The sequence below is a fragment of the Protopterus annectens genome, chromosome 2.part0 (assembly GCF_019279795.1).
Source record: "Protopterus annectens isolate FY-2018-M chromosome 2.part0, PAN1.0, whole genome shotgun sequence".
In the NCBI taxonomy this organism is placed as follows: Eukaryota; Metazoa; Chordata; order Ceratodontiformes; family Protopteridae; genus Protopterus; species Protopterus annectens.
The window spans coordinates 737,791,250-737,806,445 of record NC_056728.1 but is presented as its reverse complement, the minus strand read 5'-3'; the positions used below and the strand labels follow the sequence as shown (position 1 = coordinate 737,806,445).

The window sequence follows — 15,196 nt, the reverse complement described above, 5'->3', positions numbered from 1 at the left end:
TTTGGAAATGCATAAACCAGCAAAGTCTCTACCAATTTGCATGCATTACTGGGAAGCAAGCAGTTGTAAGGGACAGTCAGAAAGGGCAAAGAGCAAGAAGAAAACATGCAAGAGGACAAGAAGAAGGAAAGACTGTGATGGGTGTATGTGTTTTTCATGGAACAGTTTACGATTTTTATTTATTTATTTTGTTTATCTTTGAAAAAAAGGTAGAGGGGGAACAAAGTAAGATGAAGTTATGGGTAGGAACTCAGGGTATTGGGTTGGTAACAAGAGTCAACATACAAGCACAGGACATAGAGAAAGACCAGGGAAGGAGGGAGGTGCTGACATAAAAGGCAGGTAGTAAAGACACAAACACAAGTGGTGATGGAGGATTGGACTACAAAATGGAGAGGGAAGAGAAGCACAAAGAAGGGGAAAACCATGTAGGGGGAAAGGGTGGGGTGATGCCACCCTTTCACTGTGCCCAGAGCAGCACCAAGTAAGAGGTCAGTCCTTTCTGTGGCTGCCCTCCCCACTCATCCCTGCCACTTTGGCACTTCAAGCAAGGCCTAGCAGTGTTGTTTTGTGAACCACACAAGGGTGTTTTCTATGCAGACAATGGGAATTTCAAATACCATCATCACCACCACCTCTCCACCTCCTGCAGGGTAACATATTAAGACTTATCGGTAGTGTCCCCAGAGTGTGTGACAGCATCCCCCAAGACAGAGACCATCAGAGGCCATATGGAATCCACAAGGTCACCATTTGGAGGACCTATATTACCCTGTGAAGAGGCAGATCTGGAGGCAACTGGAAACCAAGAAAATGTTGGCAGAGCAGGTCAGTGGTATGATGACTACTGCCATATTTTAGACACAGCTGTGGCTGACACTGCACTGACACTGTATAAAGCAGTAACATAAATGAAGTCAAACCAAACGGTCAAATATAAATAAGAGAAAGGTAGTGAGAAAGAGAGAGAGCAAGTGACAACAGTGGAAAACGTTATCAGTTCTCTGTATGACAATCAAACATTAAAGTACCCACAGAAATAAAAACAGCATATGTTCATTCCACCACTCAGCTTGCTAACCAGAAACAAAAAATAAATATGCTGATGAGACACTAGAATAATCCAAGTGAAAGCTACATTTTGTTAAGACTGATCATGTTTGTCTAGTGGTGCTTATTTTTTTTTGTTGTTAATTTAGCAGGTTATCAATTACATAATTGCTTTACAGTTCTTTACACATTCTAATTAAACATGATTAATTAGTGTTTGCACCCAGAAAAACATACCTACATCCTGCCAGCACATTAGTATTAATGCCTGATTTCAGAAGGTGACAGTATTGGATTTCCACATTTGGAAGCATTTTTTGCAGTAAACTTTAAAAATTAATATTATTCGATAAAATGCTTTATGCATGCTTGAAAATGCACGAGAACAACTTTTTATTTAAAAATGAAGCTCTAATAAAAGATTTGCACATGATCTTTAAGGCATGTTGTTACTTGACATAGTTTTCCCTGCACATTTTAATACATTATCTCTTAATTTCCTTTCTGTATTCTGTTAAGTTTATTTCCCTTCTAGATCTCCTGTCGTTACTTATAATCACTGTTTACTATGTTAGCCTCCCATCACTGTAAATGTTATGTTTCTGCCATCATATTCTATACAGAAAAGATGCTGCAAGCACGTCAGCTTGTTCTGTGAGCATTTACTTGACAAATCGCCCTCTCAGTCCCTGTGTTTATCCAGTGCAATATATACCTCCTGTTCTTGAAACCTTATTTTCTTGAAACACTGTGTCCATATTATGTTTATAGCCTCAGTTATATCCTCTACACTTCATTTTTCAGAGTGCATTTATTGAGGTTCTTTACCTTCTGTTTTTCATAGGTGTTTACTAGTCTAATGACCACAATGGCCTTTTTAATCCTAGCCATGCATCCCACATCTCAACAGCATTACTGTGAACACCAGAAAGCTTCTGTCAACACTTTTACCATTTAATGGGTACCTACAATGCAAAAGCTAAAAAAGAAAGGCAAGACCTTTTACACTTTCCTGCATTCCTTATGCTCATACTGGACCAAAGTGAAGGAACACAGAATGGTTTTAAATAACTGCTAAGTGAGTCCCTTCAGAAGTCAAGACTAGTGCACTCACAAATCAACATTTAAAGACTTTAATTTCAGATGAGGCTAAATGGTTTTAATGTATGACCAGTCTCCTTCAGAAAAGAAGGAAGTGATGCCGCCTCTGTATCAGGATCCTCAGAGTTAAAATTATCTACTGTAACCTCAACTGTACGATTAATTTTACAATACAGGTGCCAGGAAGAGAAATAAGCTGGGATGACTGGTTGCATTATAAGTACTATAGAAAAGGATGTCCTCGGCTCAGCAGCATGTCTCACACACTACAGAAGGTACTGTCAAAAGTAAAAGAACAGAAATATTCCTTTCGATAGTCCCGAACAGTCCAAATATTTCAGATTTTAAAACCTAGCTCATGCTAGTGTGTAAAGCCTGTCTTCACACACATATTTGGATAATCTGAAGCAAACAAGAAAACATGATTCACTCAATTACTTTCAAGCATTCTCTGGGTGGAATAAGTGACTAACCATATAAAAAAAAACTTTTTGTTTTGCTAGAATTATTCCTTTTTTTTAGGAAAGAATATCCAATCTGGTCAGTAATTGTTTTTTAAACTCCATGCTCATATATGCTACCTCAAAGGACAAAACATACAAAACGTCAAATGGCAATTTCTCAACAAAACTGAAATCAGAAGCCACTGTGAAATGCAGGTAGGTGGATTGCTTTGCTGAAGCCCAGCTTACTTTATTAGGAGAGTTAACAAAATTTGCAAGCTCAGTTCTGACATCTGGCTGACAATTTGGGTACATACTTGCACAAGATAACTTTAATATATCATCAAAAAGTCAGTAGATACCCATAACTCTCAGTAAAATTCAACTATAATGTAACGTGCAAACACAACATAGTGATTTTTTTAACTAAATGTGTGTGTGGGGGGTAAAAAACAATTCATAAATGCTTCACAAACATTAGCATGATGGAATGCTTATGCAACCCACATTGTTGACAGTAAGCAAAGATTTCTTTGAGTTTACACAGCTTTTTAATCTCAGAGAAATTGACAGTTTGAAAAGTTAGTTTTCATACAGTATGCAACCATTACTATTTTTACCACAACAATCATGAATTACAGTGCAGTTATAGTTAAATCACATTTTGTTAAAAATATGAAAAGTATTAAAATAAAAAGCACATCAAAACATCGACTTTGTAAAATTCTACAGCCCTCTTCCGTGTAATTCTTGGTTTTGTCTGTGCTCTTTCAGAAGTCAGATCTTCAGAGCTGAATCCAGTTCTTAAGGAAAACCCATGGATAAGAACTCATGGAGATCTAGCAGAGACCCCTTAGTGACCTGATTGAGAAGAGAGCTGCCTAACTTGTGTATTTATTATTTCACTACATTTTAGTTATGAGCGAACTGACTGGTATGTTTACACAAGTGTCCTCAAGGTACCATGCTCCTTCTTCCTTCCATGTGTTGTGACTTGGTAGCATCTTAGCTGAAGCTCTTTATTCAGAAGACCTTCTGACACTACAACCAAATACTCCAAGAAATTTTTATAACCTGAGAAAGCCGTTTAATTTTTTTCTGACTTCCTAAATACAGTATCATAAACTAGTAATGATTTTTTGACACCCCTTGAGAAATGAGCAAGTTTACCTTTCAGGGACAAAAAATATTAGATGTTATGTGATCCTATCTCGCCTACATTCTGACTGATGGGTTCGGAGCCGATCCCTCGGCTCCGACTCGGCACGCTTATGCCAAAGAGCGAAGTCTCTTATTGGCTGAGCTTATTATATCCCAGGATGCACCACTACCAGTCTCCCAGATCTCGTTTGCCTCTAACAAGTGAAGACGTGGTCTCGAGCTGGCTGAGCTAAGTAGTGATTAATTTCACTAGTTTTTCTGTCAGGAATTTCTATTTTTCTTCAACAAAAGCTGTTTTAACAGCTATTCTTGTGTTTTGAGTGAGTTTGGTGGAATTTACTTAGTAAATTCTTGTGTTGTGAGTGTTGACTAGGAGTACCTCTTGTGTGTAAAGGCCTTCCTGGTCTTTTTGATTGTAGGTGACTTCTGTTTTGTTAGGGATCTCGGATCCTTTATACTGTGGATAGTTTATCTTTTTTGTAGAAGAGAGAATTTCTTAATAATTTACAGTGTTTGTACTGTGTTTTGGACTTTAATTCACCGGAATGTCTCAGGTACCTAGGCCTTCAGGCTTTAAAAAGTGCACCAAGTGCAACTTTAAAATGTCGATCACAGATGACCACTCTCTCTGTGTTTATTGTTTGGGTGCAAAGCATTTGCAGGAGTCCTGCAGCGTGTGTCACGCTTTTTCCTCGAGGGTCCTCCAAGAGAGGAAAAATAAGCTCATATTAAAAGGTCTTGTAAAACCCTCCTTCGAAGAAGCTTTAGAATCCTCTCCTTCTCCCGCTAAAAAGAAAAGGGCTTCGGATCCGACCAGTCCGTCGGATCCGACCGCCAAAAGACATAGGCAGGTTTCTCCTTCGGCTCCAAGGACTTCGGAGCCGAGGGCGGAACGGTCTGCCTCGATGCCACCAGTCTCGACTCCTCTGGCTTCGGAGCCGATGGCTGGGGCAACGAGAGGCGGGTCACCTACGTCGGCCCCACTGGTCTCGGAGCCGACAAAGGTTGTCCGCCAGACACTTCCTCCTCGGCGCCAAGTCCTCCTCGGCACCGATGGAAACTAGTGGGTATTCCTTCGGGCGCCGATAGTCATCGAGTCGCCTCGAGCCGGGTCCCCTAGCCCCTTGGGGCCGTTGGAGAGGCCATCTCGAACCCGCTCAGTATCCTCTAGGTCATCGAGGATGTCAGATTCGGACATAGACAGGGTGCTCCAAAGACTGTTCCAGTCCCCAGTCTTTCAAAATTTGTTTCGCTCCGACCCAGTTGGCTTCGGAGCCGATGGCCCATGCCCATGTCATTGCTATTCCTCCTCCGACCGCTTGCTCCGCCGGAGCAGGTGCTGTTGGAGCCGGTGGAGATCTTAGGGTCGGCTCCGACCCTTACTCCAACCCCGGCCTTCGGGTCCGAGTTTGGTACACGGACTTCTTCGGCTGGACCTGGGGTGATGTTTCGGGACCTATGCTGTCGGTTCCGAGCCTCCCTCTCGGTGCTTCGCTGCGGGACTTCCGTCTGCTATCATGGCTCGGGGACCGGACACTCCCAGGATTCTGGGGTCCAGCTTTCAGAGCTATGAGGAGTGCCTTGGCCAAGTCTTCGCCATCTCTCCGGCTTTACCGGCACCTTCCCTGGGCGTGGAGACTGGGTCTTTGGCAGTTCCCCTGTCCTTAGGCAGCGGAGCCCCTGGGCCTGAGGTTACCCCATTGGGGTTCCCTCCTCCTGAGGGTTCTTCGGAGTTGTCTTCAGAGGAACCCCCAAGGAAGAGATCGTGCAAGAGGAAGCACGTGGACTCCCGAGTCTATTACATCGGACACTGATCTTGATGATGCGGAGGGGTCCCCTGTCGCCCTCGGATGATGTCTCATTTGCAGACATCTTAGAGATCCTCAAACAACGAGGCGCCTGGATATCCAAACCGCCCTCTGCTGATGAGTCAGTGCTCCTCCCGGCCTTCGGCGCCCAGCCCTCCGCCTCCTGGGTGTCTCCGCCCTTTGACGAGCTCCTGGATTTAGTTTGTCGGAGGGCGTGGGAACATCCAGATACCGTGGAACCAGTCCCTTCTCGTCCTAACAAATTTTTGTCTGCCCCACCCGAGAAGGAGTTCCTCACTAAAGGCGTGGCTGTAGATGCCATGGTGGTGGCATCTGCTACACAACAGGACGTGGCAGAGGCTTCAACGTCCGTCCATCCTCCTAATAAGGAGTCTAGGAGCATGGACCGGTACGGGAAGCGCACCCTGACTTCAGCGGCCTTTACTTTAAGGTCCCTGAATTATTTGGCACATTTTACCAGGCTTCAGAGGGATCTGGTCAAGGAGCTGTCAGATTCACTCTCAGGTAACCTACCTGAGCAGCTAGCCCAGTCGGTTAGCTCTCAGTTGGCTATCCTTGCTTCAATTTCTAACTCGCCCATGAGGCTCATTTCAGATGTGGCAAGGGGCGGTAGAGCGGCAGGCACAGGCGTGGCTCACGGAGACAAGCCTGGCTCTTGTGTCGCTTTATGGAGGCCTTCAAGTCTTCCTTCGCCGATGCTCCCTTTGATGGGTCCTCTTTATTTGGACCTAAGGTTAAAGACACTCTTACCCGCTGTGAGCAAGAAGGAAAAACTTTATCTGCCGTAGGTGCACGTTATTCCACTCCCTTTCGGCCTTATCCCAAGGCTAAAGGAGGAGGGAAGATGTGGTTCCGCAAATCACGTAAGTTTTTCTATCAACAGCAGGAAGATTCCCCTTCCAGAGGCAGAGGACGGGGAAATTTTTCTGGGAGACGCCGTCCCAGAGGCGTCAGAGGGCCCCGCAATTCTGGAGACCGCGAGTCCTTTGTGGCTCTTCAGCCTCCCACACTTCATGAGGGATTGCCCGGCTGTGCTGCTCGAGCCAGTCGGGTGCCGTTTTGCCAAGCACCTAAAAGCCTGGGAGTCAATCACTCAGGACAGATGGGTGCTTCGGATTATTGCCGGAGGTTACACCATCCCCTTCACACACTCACCCCCACCGTCCAAAAATCCCGGACCCACCACCCAGTCAAAGGGAAATTGCAGCCGCAGAAGCTTTAAAGCTGCTAGAAAAGGAGTCATCCAACCGTCCCCACAGACCAGATCGGATCCGGAAATTACTCAAGGTTCTTTTAGTGCCAAAAGACAGGGGACCTGAGACCAATATTGGATCTCAGCAGACTAAACCAATCCGTCACGAAATCCAAATTCCGAATGGTCACGTTACAATCCATTCTCCCATTGTTGGAGAAGGATGTTTGGATGTATTCCATAGATCTCAAGGACGCCTATTATCACATACCGATACATCGGGCGTCCAGGAAGTATCTGCGCTTCAGCCTGGGAGACAGTCATTTCCAATTTTGTGCTCTGCCCTTTGGTCTCACCACAGCCCCCAGGGTGTTCACCAAATGTTTGGCAGTAGTAACGGCTCACCTGAGGAGTCTTGGATTCCAAGTGTTTCCCTATCTGGACGACTGGCTCCTGACTGCCACCACCAGTCATCTACTAATGGACAACCTCAAAGCCACCATCTCCCTGGGTGCTACCCTGGAAATTACATTCGATTGGTCAAAGTCTGTCTTGCTGCCCTCTCAGCGCATAAGGTTCATAGGAGCAGAGATACTCAAAATTTATGCGCGTTTTTCTTCCTACCGAAAGGATCCAAACTTTACAAGGCCAAGTTCAAGCCCTGATTTCAAGATCCAAGGCCCCAGCCAGGATGGTCCTACAAGTTTTAGGTTCGATGTCTGCCACGGTTCTTCTAGTTCCTCTGGCAAGATTGCACATGAGGATTCTTCAGTGGCTATTATCGACTCAATGGTCCTTTCAGGATCTTCCCCTCAATCACCCCATTATGATTACAGAAACATGCAAACGGGACCTTCGCTGGTGGCTTCAGACATCCAATCTAAATCAGGGAAGTCCTTTTGTTATTCCCTCTCCAGTGGTCACCCTGACGACAGATGCCTCCCAGACAGGGTGGGGGGGCATTGTCTGGGCAGGTTAGTTCAGGGCTCCTGGCTTCCAGACGAAACTTTTCTCCACATCAATGTGTTGGAGATGAGGGCTGTACTTCTGTCCCTACAGGCCTTACACAAGTTTCTCCCTCAGGGCATAATCGCCATCCACACAGACAACATGTCGGTGGTCTGGTATCTAAACAAACAAGGAGGGACCAGATCTTACCCCCTTTGCAGAGAGGCCATGAAAGTGTGGGAATGGGCTGTAGCTACCAGCCGTTTCTTGGTAGCGACCCACATTCCGGGGAAATCAAATATATTGGCAGACAGATTAAGCAGGACAATTCTCTCTCCTCACGAGTGGTCCCTAAACGAAACAGTAGCAGCTCAGGTTTTCAGGAGATGGGGACGCCGTTGCGACCTGTTTGCAACACCACAAAACACAAAGTGCAAAAGGTTCTTCTCCTTGACTCCACATCAGGGGGAAGCAGCTATGGATGCTCTAGCACAACCTTGGCCAACAGGGCTACTTTATGCCTTTCCTCCGATTCCACTTCTCTCCAAAGTCATTCAGAAAGCGTCTCAATTGGGGTCCACAATGATACTGATTGCTCCGCACTGGCCTCGCCAGGTATGGTTTCCCTACCTGAAGAAACATGCGGTGGACGATCCTTGGACTTTAGATCTAACTCCGGATCTGCTAATTCATCAGTCGGGACGACAACATCAGTCCCTTCACTCTTGAAGTTGACAGCTTGGCTCCTCCACTTCCGACTTTAGTCAGAAATCACACATTAGACCCGGAAGTTATTCACATTTTATCTTCGCCCACAAACCCACCACTAAGAAATTGTACCTCAGTAAGTGGAAGAGGTTTGCTATCTGGGCTCAACTCAGGGCTTAGACCCTATCACTGCTCCAATCCCAGAGGTTTTGAAATTCTTAACATCCCTGTTTAATCAAGGATCTTCTGTCTCTACTATTAAAGTCCAACTAGCGGCTATCTCTAAATTTCACGAATCCATGGATCCTCCATTGATGAGCAGCAGATTATGCAAAACTTTCATTAAAGGTGCGGGCCTGTTAAGACCCCCAGTTTTTCATCCTGCGCCTCCGTGGGATCTTGATTTGGTGCTTCGTGCATTAACATCTTCCCCTTTCGAACCGGCTGCTACATGTGAGTTAAAATATCTGTCTTGGAAAACTGCCTTCTTAGTTGCAATTACCTCTGCAAGAAGAGTTTCAGAGCTTCAAGCCCTATCTATCAAACCACCGTACTTGATTTTTCACAAGGATAGAGTATCACTTAGGCCTAATCCATCTTTTGTCCCAAAGGTCTGTTCTAATCTCTGTCTCCAACAATCTCTAGAGCTACCAGTTTTCTTTCCAAAATTCTCCAATGAAGCAGAATACACTCTCCATAAATTGGATGTTCACAGGCAATTGCGCTTCTATTTAAAGGACTCAGCAAATTCGTAAATCAGACCAGTTGTTTGTGTCCTTCTCAGACAATAAATTGGGTAAAACCATCACAAAAGCTACTATCTCCAAATGGATTAGAGATTGTATAACTCAGGCTTATTCCTCTTCGAATAAGCAACTTACAACATCTATCAAAGCTCACTCTACCAGAGCTATGGCGACTTCTATAGCTTTTCATTCCAAGCTCGCTATTTCTGAGATTTGTGCTGCGGCTACTTGGTCCAATCCGCACACTTTCATTTCCCACTATAAATTGGATGTGGCATCTAAAGAGCGAGCATCATTTGGTTCCACGGTACTCAGGAGTGTTTTCCAGTGAGCCACCCAGGATTCAGGTGCTAGGGACGCTGTCCCATCAGTCAGAATGTAGGCGAGATAGATCACATAACATCTTTTAGTTATGTACTCACCATAACTTCAGATGTTTGGGATCCATCTCGCCTACATTCCTAATACCCACCCTCCTTCCCCCTGCCTTGGAGATCAGAAGAGATTGAACGGTTTGAGTTCTACTGTTTTATCTTGTTTCATCTGACGATGTTATATAATCAGTGCGTGCATGTGTGCATGTATGCGGACAAACTAGATCTGGGGGACTGGTAGTGGTGCATCCTGGGATATAATAAGCTCAGCCAATAAGAGACTTCGCTCTTTGGCATAAGCGTGCCGAGTCGGAGCCGAGGGATCGGCTCCGAACCCATCAGTCAGAATGTAGGCGAGATGGATCCCAAACATCTGAAGTTATGGTGAGTACATAACTAAAAGTTAATTAATGTCCTTACCTCCTCTTATGCATGATATTTTAGCTACCTGTTGGTTTCACCAAGTAACCCATCAGATTAGTACCTTCGCTCCCATCTTTCATAACCACTCTGAAAGACTTCCTAGCAAAAATCTGTCTCTGTACTTGCTCAAAACCAGGATAAACTATATCCCTAAATGTGAACAAGTACATTTTCATTCCTTATACCCCCTTACTCTCCCTTCTTCACTTACTTCCTTACTGCTATCAAATTCTCTTCCCTGACTTTCTCTCTAAATATACTGTAAGCCTGTTTTCCATCACTTCATATTGCAGTTCCTGTTTGTATTAGGCTAACTTACCTTTAATTTCTGTACAAACTGTCTAAAATTTCTCCAAATATTAAATTATTTTCATATTACTTGCATTGATTATTAACCAGTGTTTTATATTATATTTAATTTGTTATAATTATTTAAACTGCAGATATTTTGTTTTATTTTTAAAGATTGTAAAATTGTTGTTTTTAAAATATTTTGTAATAATTTGGAGCTTTTCTCTCCAGCCCTCTGCTGAAAATGGACTTCTACCAAGTCAAACTTTCCCAGTAATCAAATTTCAATAAATAAATAAAAGATTCACTTACTCTGGTCCCCTGTCCCTCTTTCTTTGTGTTCACCAACATGAATGAATGAATTCTTTTAAATGCTGTACCTGTAAATGGAATAAATGGAGACTATTGTCCATTCAAATACCTGAAAGTGTGTTTTATTGTTACATCTGGCCCTGTATCAGTAAAAGAGCCAAGAATCAAAGCTTTTCCTGGAGCTGAAAATATTTCATTGTGATTTAAAGGCTAGCTTTTTTTTTTGCAAACTACATCCCTAATTTCATTTTATGTAGTCTGTGTTCTAATTTTTATGTCACCCAACACTACCAGCTGTAATTACTGCATATTTTATATTTCTAGTTAATAAAAAGTAAATAGAGTTTTAATGTGCAAGTTCTTTTTTTAAACCCAATTCATTGGAAATGAGAATGCTCCCAAGTCTGCTGTGTTCTGCCCCATTATTTTATTCTGTACGTCCATCACTACCACCTTTGTGAATGTATGTACAGCGTAACTATGTTCCCAGCTGGTCATTGTGATCCAGTGAACAAAACTTCCTGTCTACAAACTTAGCAAATCTGCTGGGCATTTTCTGTGCTCGTACAAATTGCTAAGACCTGGAACACTCTACATGTATCCATCAGGTCTATACCCTCCCTGCAGTCTTTCAAAACCACTCTGTGAAAGACTTCCTAGCTAAAATTTGGTTCTGTTCTTGCTCAAAACCAGGATAAACTATAGCCCTAAATGTGAACAAGTACCTTTTCATTCCTTATACCTCCTTACTAGTCCTTCATCACTTACTTCCTTATTGCTATCAAATTATCTTCCCTGACTTTCTCCTTAAATATACCATAAGCTTGTTTTTACTTCAATTCATGTTGCAATTCCTGTTTGTATCAGACTAACTTACCTTTAATTTCTCTACAGAATGTCTAAAGTTTCTCTAAATATTAAATGATTGCCGTGTAACTTGTAGCGATTCTTAACTTGTTTTTATATTATGTCTTAACTTATCATTATTTAAACTGCATATGTTTTTGTTTTATTTTTGAAGATTGTAAAATTATTGTTCTTAAAATGTTTTGTAATAATTTGGATATTTTCTCTCCAAGGCCTCCTCTGAAAATGGGCTTCTACCCAGTTGGACTTTCCCAGTAATCAAGTGTCAATAAATAAACAAATAAATATGTTTAGCATTGATTATGGTAGTTCAGTGATGGCACTTTTGTCAGTGAGTTTCACCTTACAACTGGATAGGCGCAGTTTACTATTTATAATGACAGTGGAAGATACTGTCATTCTTTTGAATAATGAAACATACATTGGTTCATGTGCTGACTTTATTTCTCCGTATTTTATTACAAACTGAAATTTTGTCCCCATTTGCTCCAGTTCAGGTTTTTTCTCCACGTCTACCTGTTGTGTTTCAACTTCTGCTTACCTTTACAGTTGAAATTTTACTGTGAGTTGTAAGATTTCAGCAACATTTTGTTTGTATTTTATGGGCCCAGAGAAATGGGTTAAATCTTCTTGTCCATTTTTTCCATAGTTTTTGGCCTTCTTTTGTAAGTTGAGTTGGATCATTTTCTAGTGTGGTTACATTTCTTTTTTGTCAGTTCAGGATACTGTCTGGGTGTTAATAACTAAAGCTACTTTTTACTTCAGCCTAGTGATACTTTATGTAGCAGTCTGTTATTGTTTTTAAGATATTTTTTCTGTCTTCACCTTTCCTACTGTACATTTAGCTTCCTCTGCAACTGCCTGTTTGTTCCTCGTTGGTGGGGCAAGAGATGTTCACAGCATGGCCATAATCCAGGCAACCATGAGAGGGTTTATGCCCTAACCCAGTCCTTAGTGATAGATATGTCTCTCTCAGCATGAGGGCCTTCCCCTCTGAGCATTTGCCCCCCCCCCCATGAAGGCTACCCTGGGGGCACAGCTTGGCAGAGTCAGTCACATGTCCCCAGCCTGTATGTTGTATATGATATAGCTGTCCCTGTAGGAAGTGGCTGTGATTATTTCTTAAAATTTAATATATGAAATTTGTATCCCAAGTAATATTGTCTTAACATCATTAATGTATTGACTTTGACTTTATTAACTAATTGGGTAAACCTAGTTAGGCACAAGCCTCTTTTCAAGGATGTCCCAGAAGCATTGACTTACTAAGAATTGCACAGTACATAAATAGAGAGCGAGGGATTTTGTTAGCAGATCATAGCTTTAATCCTCTGTGCTAAACTGCAAGTTGTGTTCAAAATCTGAAGGAAGGCAAAAATCACTCGGATAGCCATTGCTGAACTGCAGTGATGCACTGGTAGTGCATGCTGAGAACATTTTAAACATTGTGTAATGCATGGGGCATTCACATTAACTGAAAAAGCCGATTTAACCAGTGAAACCAGTCTTGTCTTTTTGTTTTTTGGAGGGTGGATCACAAATATATGATTTTGAAACATCATTAGTCTGTGTGCTGTTTCTTTTTTTTTGGGGGGAAGGATTTGCAGCATGCACCAGCATTGATGCAAACCAGTTACGAGTACTTGCTTTTGGATTTGCATCCCGATCATGCAGCACAAATGAAAAAAAGTCTTGATATGCCTGGATTTGTAGTTGAGCATTTCACCAGGTTTGTTGTTGCAAGGTTCTCAGTTGTTATGGTGGAGTGCTTATGTGTGAACCTTTGTTGTAACAGTAAATGAACCTCTCACAGTCTCATGGATAGCAGTCAACAGAGAAGTAGATTTAAAAGCAAGTAACATCTTTATAAGCATTAAACACCTTGCACTGTGAGACTGGAAAAGAGAACAGCGTAGAATCCTCAAAATATGGAAACATTCCTACAATGGGGCTAGGCCAGGCCCAGGGGCAGGATGGCTTCCCTGTTGTAGAAGAAAGTAGCAGTCCACAAAAATCACAAAAACTGATAGGCCAAAGAAGAGCCATAAAGATGATAAAGTGGACTATTGAGGATAAGAAAGAAATTATGTATTGTTACTATTTTGCAAAAAGCCCAGAATTTCCAGACACAAGCTATACAAAACGATTAAGAGAGAAATTAGAAGAAAGAAAAATACTTATACAAGAAAAACTGTCAGAAGCTTCAAATGAAAATTTGTGTTCCTTAACACAATGGATTTGTGAGAAACAGTATATAGATCAAGAAATCTTTATCTGCTTGGAAAAAGAAGCATCTGAGGAAGTGCAAAAATAGAATCAAAACCAGGCGATATTTGAAAAGTATAAAAAAGAAGTATGGACGTGGGAAATAGAGAGAGATTTGATATGGTGCAATATTTATGCAAAGGAGAAAGACAAATTAATCAATGTAAAGGAGGCAACCCCAAAGATATTTGAAGAAAAATACAGGCAAAGGCTTCCGGACATGGAAAATTTCACAATAAACAAAAAATAATGTCACAAATACGAATGTAGAAAAGAAGATCAGTAAAGTAGAAGTTAAAAAAATAGAAGTTGAAGTTGTGGAGTGCCTGCAAAGTGAAGGATTTGATGTAGAATGTCTAACACAGGTTACATCATAGTAGGATGGAGCGAGTCCCTAAAGCAGGGAGAGACAGGAAGATCAGGAAACATCTGAAGAAGAAATATGGACATGGGAAAGAAAAAGATTTAATATGGTGTAATATTTATGCAAAGGAGAAAGCAAAACTCACAGATACAAAAAGAGCAGCACCAAAGATATTTGAAGATAAATACAGACAAAGGAATCCGGGCATGGAAAACTTTACAATACAAAAAATAAGAAGACAGAGGAAAAGCAGAAAAGGAGATTAGTAATGGAGAAGTTAAAGAAATAGAAACTGAAGTTATGGAGTACCTGCAAAGTGAAGGATTTAATGTAGAAAATCTAATTCAGAAAGCACCACAACAGGATAGATTAATGGATATCCAAATTAAGAGGAAACCAGTGGAACAGGAAACAATTGGTCAGGTGCCATATGAAGATAATTTGGAGCCTTCCACAGGAAACCAGTATAAACATTCACGTGAAGCTAGACAGCAAGGGAAGGAACAGGAAACTGTGTTGCAGTTAACGTTGAGAAGTGATAGGTCTATGAGTTCCCATATGATAGAGAAACGGACAGCACAGGATGAAATTGATGACAATGTGTCACAGGAAGATGCTGTAGAACCTTCTATAGAATGCCTGCAGGAATGGGAAAACAAGGGAGGTGCCCTCAGTTTGGAAGAAATGAGCTAAGAGGAGAATTTCTTGATTTAATAGACATGGTCAGAAGGGATAGATTCATCACCCAAAGACTCCCTATGCTGTGGAACAAAATCCCGGTACATGTGAGGCAGAGCACCCTCCCTGGCGGCCTTGAGAGAAATCTTTGACCAATGGATGAGATCGCAGAGATACCCAGGGATTACCTCAGTGTCACTGCTTTCAGAGCAGAGGCAAAAATAAAATAATGAGTTCCCCATACTATAGGGGTGGTGGCCGTAGCCCTGAAAGCGATAAGGCTGGGCTAGTCGGGCAGATAGCCTAGAGAGTAGTATGAACTATATCAAGATCAATGAAAGAAATAGTCTGCAGAAGGTTAATAAAGCCCAAAAAGTCAGACGTCTGACAAAACAAATGAACACAGTAATTATGGCTGTTCATAGAGATCCATGTGATGTAACA

The 15,196-nt window shown here is 42.2% G+C and overlaps 1 protein-coding gene across 1 annotated transcript in view; it reads left to right on the top strand.

Moving 5' to 3' along the window:
• Positions 1–15,196, top strand: part of MANBA (mannosidase beta) — an 894,686-nt gene that overhangs the window by 449,242 nt on the left and 430,248 nt on the right. The window lies entirely within an intron of this gene.